General features: G+C 37.8%; 1 long non-coding RNA gene across 2 annotated transcripts; it reads left to right on the forward strand.

Moving 5' to 3' along the window:
- The first annotated feature begins 1,365 nt into the window (after positions 1 to 1,365).
- Positions 1,366 to 4,864, forward strand: LOC139784931 (uncharacterized). Of its 2 annotated transcripts, none has more exons than XR_011721724.1 (5): positions 1,366 to 2,881; positions 2,988 to 3,146; positions 4,211 to 4,470; positions 4,562 to 4,623; positions 4,740 to 4,864. It is a non-coding gene; the product is annotated as an uncharacterized lncRNA (long non-coding RNA). The 2 variants fall into 2 exon arrangements; XR_011721725.1 differs by having other exon boundaries at positions 4,216 to 4,470.
- Positions 4,865 to 5,705: the final 841 nt, after the last annotated feature.

Genomic DNA, 5,705 nt, shown 5'->3' on the forward strand with positions numbered 1-5,705 from the left:
ACCCGAATTATTCAGGAGTACCCACGGAACCGGTCAAGTAGTGCAATTCTGTAACCCGTTATGCATCGTTATGTGTTCATAATGACAGTTGCACAGGTACCTAAAGTTTAGGGCTGCCGATATTCACTGCCATTACTAAAAGTCTATCTGTAAATTAATTATTACGTCACGCACAATATAGATTTTCAGTATTGGCAGCGAATATCGGAGCACAGCCTAGTTTTCGTGTTATAAAAAGAAATAGTTACCCTATTACGGGCCGAATACAGGAAATAGGCAGGTACGATCGCAGGCGCGACTCACCGTCCGCTGGATGTAATTCGTTATGCGGATATCCGTACGATACGGGCACCCGAATTATTCAGGGGTACCCGCGAAACCGGTCCAGTAGTACAATTCTGTAACCCGTTATGCATCGTTATGTGTTCATAATGACAGTTGCACAGGTACCTAAAGTTTAGGGCTGCCGATATTCACTGCCAGTACTAAAAGTCTATCTGTAAATTAATTACGTCACGCACAATATAGATTTTCAGTATTGGCAGCGAATATCGGAGCGCAGCCTAGTTTTCGTGTTATAAAAAGAAATAGTTACCCTATTACGGGCCGGATACAGGAAATAGGCAGGCACGATTGCAGGCGCGACTCACCGTCGTCCGCTGGATGTAATTCGTTATGCGGATATCCGTACGATACGGGCACCCGAATTATTCAGGGGTACCCGCGAAACCGGTCCAGTAGTGCAATTCTGTAACCCGTTATGCATCGTTATGTGTTCATAATGACAGTTGTGCAGGTTTTTAGGGCTGCGTTCCAATATTAACTGCCAGTACTAAAAGTCTATCTGTAAATTACGTCACGCACAATATAAATTTTTAGTATTGACAGCGAATATTGGAACGCAGCCTAGTTTTCGTGTTATAAAAAGAAATAGTTACCCTATTACGGACCGGATACAGAATATAGACAGGTACGATCGCAGGTGCGACTCACCGTCCGCTGGATATTATTAGCAGACAATTTTACGGTTTTTTTTCGCTCTCCCTCGGGTGAGAAGAGACAATTTTACTCACTCACAAAGGTTAATTCACTCACAGAGAAAATGTCACGATATATCGATAACTTGTTGGGTGCGCGAGAGAACCACATTTGTTTAAGAAAACCTTTGTCCGCGCCAATGCGCAAACGAGGATAGCGTGGTGAGCAAGACGTCATCTCTACGCTTGCACATTGCGAGCAAAGATCATCAATCTACTTTTCTCTCTTGTACTCAACTTGGACACAGATCATTGCATAGGCAAACCTATATACAATATTACTAAACGATTATACATATAATAATGTAAATTAAATAGTCAAGAGACACGGTAGTGTCTCGCGCCAAGTATACGCGGAGCGAGACCGACCGTGACTCTTTTACGCGACGCGACGGGTTGCAAGTACTCAAGATGTTGAGATCTCGATAACGAGTGAACGGATCAAGTTCTAAGTAGGCTTGATTGATAGCTTGGGGTCGAATTAGGGGGGGGTTTCTCTTATAATATTTCCGCTATGTGCCCTACGAGCGGAGATATTGCGACGCAAAGTCCAAATGTGAAAATTTATTTTTAAGATACTTCTTCTTCTACGTCGACCGTCTCTCATGCCATGCCATGCCATCATTTCATTGGCTGGAATCGCGTCCTTTTCACTTTTTCGACACTGGCGGCGCTTTCGCCAGCGCGCTGTCACAGTCAGTTCAGTTAATACGTGTGTGTACTGCGCGCAGTGCAGATAGTGCGTTCAGTGCGCTGTCACTGTCAGTTCAGTTAACCTATCGAGAGACACGGTAGTGAGCCGGAGCGAGACCGACCGTGACTCTTTACGCGACGCGACGATTAATATTTTTTCTGATTCAAGGTAATTGTTTTATTTACATATAATTATCCTATTATTATACGACGCGAAGCGTGACCGCACCGTGACTCTTTTACGCGACTAAGTGCATGTGACAGGAATTGTAATAGTTTACGTTTACGTGAGTATTACTTCTGTAGTAACTTATACGAACGATATCATCGTAGTTACTATAAAATCTCCAGTTTATGCGGAGGAATTATCGTATCGTTCGTAAGTTACTACAGAATTAAGTAACGCTCGCGTAAACATAGTATAGGTTAGATTACCGATTTCTTACAAATTTAACATAAAACGCGATTTTACATAAAACGCGAGATTCATTTATGAGAGCTTTCCAGCAAGCGACACAAGTCGACACAGGTATCGTTTTGTCTTTGTTACTCCAAAATGCCAAAAAAGAAAGATAGAACGACGTTTGTGTCGGCTTGTGTCACTTGCTGGAAAGCTCCCTATGTATGTAAGTTTAACGTCTATATGAAATAATTTTCCTAAATGTATATACATATATATGTGTGTGTGATTTCTGCCCAGTGCTCTAAATGTTATGTGATTTTTGCCCAGTGTTTTATGCTTTGATATAGATAGAAGGAACGTGAAAAAGAGCAGGAAAAGGAAAGAACGTTAGCGGCAAAGCAGACAGAAAAGAACAAACAGAAGAGACAGATTCAAGCTTTGTCTTTTAATCTGGACGAAGCCGAAGATGTAGCTGAGATGTCTTCTGACGAAGACAATGCCGAAAAATCCCTGCAGTCAGAAAATGTGCAATCTGATGGCCCCGCGATTAAGAAGATTAAGAAAAATCCAGATGTAGATACAAGTTTCTTGCCAGATAGGGAAAGGGAGGAGGAGGAAAATAAACTTAAGGAAGAATTGAGGCAAGAATGGGCTAGAAAGCAGAACGCGTTGAAGGAAGAAGAAATTGAGATCACATTCAGTTATTGGGATGGATCTGGCCATCGTCGGAGTGTTATAATGAAGAAAGGTGAATGTCTTAGTGATTTATTAAAATACTCCAGTGTCACTTTTGGAGTAACATTGGCGTGATATATAATGTTCTACTGCATAAATTATTAAATTTTCACATACAGGTAATTCTATCTATCAGCTTCTTCAGAGATGTTTAGAAGTTTTGAGGCGTGAATTCAGCGAGCTTAAAACAGTAATGGCAGATCAGTTAATGTATGTCAAGGAGGATCTTTCTTATATTACCGCACCATTATACGTTTTACGATTTTATTGTAACTAAGGTAAAGATACTAAATGATAAAACTTATGAAGCAATATCACAATGTTGGCATGTTATTTTAATGTATGTAATATTGCGATTAGGCACGAGAAAAAAGCGAACCTCTGTTCACATTTGACGTTTACGATGATATTCGTGTTATGCACGATGCTTCTGTCGAAACCGAGGAATCACATGCCGGAAAAATTTTACTTAGGTATTTATCATTAAAAGAATACTTTGTATAATTCTCTTTTATGTTATTTCTCATTAGATCATGATACGAGAGGAACAAACACATTTTTCCAGCGAGTAGATGGGAACTTTTTGATCCAACGAAAAGTTACGACAAGTATACAGTGTCGGATAAAAATAGGAAGAAAGACAAAATCTGATAAACTTAGATTCAACGAATTGTCTAATTTCGTTTAAAGGATTCAGATTCAAAGGACTGTAATTTAGTAGAGCTACATAATCGAGTAAATGAATTAAATATTATCACATAACTAAATGAATTAAAATCACAGTCCTTAAAAATACAATGTAGCTATATATATATACGCGTATATATATTGTAATATATATATATATATATATATATATATATATATATATATTACAATCTGTTGAACAATGAATCAATTGTACGATGAAACAAAGTTATTTATCTGGTTATTAATATTTACAGTCCTTTGAATCTGAATCCTTTAAACGAAATTGGACAATTCGTTGAATCTAAGTTTATCAGATTTTATCTTTCTTCCTATTTTTATCCGACACTGTATACTTGTCGTAACTTTTCGTTGGATCAAAAGGTTCCCATCTACTCGCTGGAAAAATGTGTTTGTTCCTCTGGTACCATGATCTAATGAGAAAAAATAAAAAAATAACATAAAAGAGAATTATACAAAGTATTCTTTTAATGATAAATACCTAAGTAAAACTTTTCCGGCATGTGATTCCTCGATTTCGACAGAAGCATCGTGCATAACACGAATATCATTGTGAACGTCAAATGTGAACAGAGGCCCGCTCTTTCCTCGTGCTTATAGATATCCATTAACAAGTGGTACTTATGATCGGCAGTCCAGACTCCGAAAAATCGCATTTTGCAAAGAATTATCTGAAGGAATACGGATACGTCAACAGAGACACTTTAGGCAGCTGGCAGAAGTGCATTGCCGCAGTCCAACAATATACTTGAATCAAGGAAAAAGTATAGTTATAGACAATACCAATCCCGATCCAGCTTCGAGAAAGAGATACAGGTAGCCAAGAAGCGCAATGTCTCGGTCAGATGTTTCGTTATGACGACAAGTATAGAACACGCGAAACATAATAATAAGGTAAGGAAATTAACATTAACCGTCATCGTGTGAAAGAATCGTATGAAGTGATGTATCCGAAAATTTGAATCAATTTATTATTATATTACAGTTTCGCGAGTTGACTGATCCAAGCCACATTCCAATCAACGAGATTATTATCAACTCCTACGTGTAAGTAGATTTTAGATATATAAATTTGAATGCATTTTTACTTAAAATTCCATATATTATTTTAACCATAGGTTTAACTTTTAGGGTTTTGTTATATTACTTAAAATTATTTTCAGGATATTGTAACACCCTAGGACATGAAAAACATTGAAGAGAACAAAAAGTCGGGTAAACGAAGACGCGGTGGTGGCAACGAGGATGACAACGCAGAACAGTCTATTGGAGTGAGAAAACGAATGAAGTAAAGAGCAAAAGGAAGTGAGGATGATATTGAATTAGATTAATCATGTTTATTGTACATGTATCTTTTCATATTCATATTGAATAATCGTAATTAGCTAATTGTCATAAGTTCATTAATGTAGGGAGCAACTTGAAAAGAAAAAAAAACCGAGACCTTTAGCAATGTGCCTCTAAATTAATAAGCGTTTGTGTAATATAATGATACGATATTGATATGACATAATTAATGGAAATGCACCGGCCATTGCGTATCATAAGCCTGAATTCTGACCATCGATTTTTGCTAGCTCACGATAATTCCTAACCGATCACAGACCCGACAAATACGGCATTGGCATTGTGGCACAGGCTGTCAAGTTGAGACTACTCTATTTTGAATTTTGTGATATAGACCGAAGGAGGCGTGTGCAATGGTCATGTCGATGTTTATAACGACTCTCCTTGTCGCACCATTCGAAGAGGTGTTTTGCGAAGACCCGTTATTCCAAGAAATGTAATAAACTTTTGAACAGTGCCTTCAGAATTATAACACGACGGTCTACTAGAAGTATAAATGCTTTCTTACTGACATTGCAGATAATCGATAGACGAACTAACATAAGGACGAAGAATCATACAAATATCAGAGCTTAACGGAGAATGTGTATGAGGAAATTTTTTATCATATTTTCTTTTTATTCTATTTCATAAGCCTTCCGCTATTGTTTTGGAACGAGCCTTTGCTTTTTCGCGAAACTTTTCTACGATATTTACGTTTTACGATTTTACTACCTTTTAGGTCTACTCTTACAATTTTACATCACGCGCGCGCGCGGTATATTCTCTATTTGTACTACATT

This window comes from Temnothorax nylanderi, unplaced genomic scaffold (genome assembly GCF_030848795.1).
Source record: "Temnothorax nylanderi isolate EJ_2023f unplaced genomic scaffold, tnyl_v1.0 TNYL_tig0707_pilon, whole genome shotgun sequence".
Classification (NCBI taxonomy): domain Eukaryota; kingdom Metazoa; phylum Arthropoda; class Insecta; order Hymenoptera; family Formicidae; genus Temnothorax; species Temnothorax nylanderi.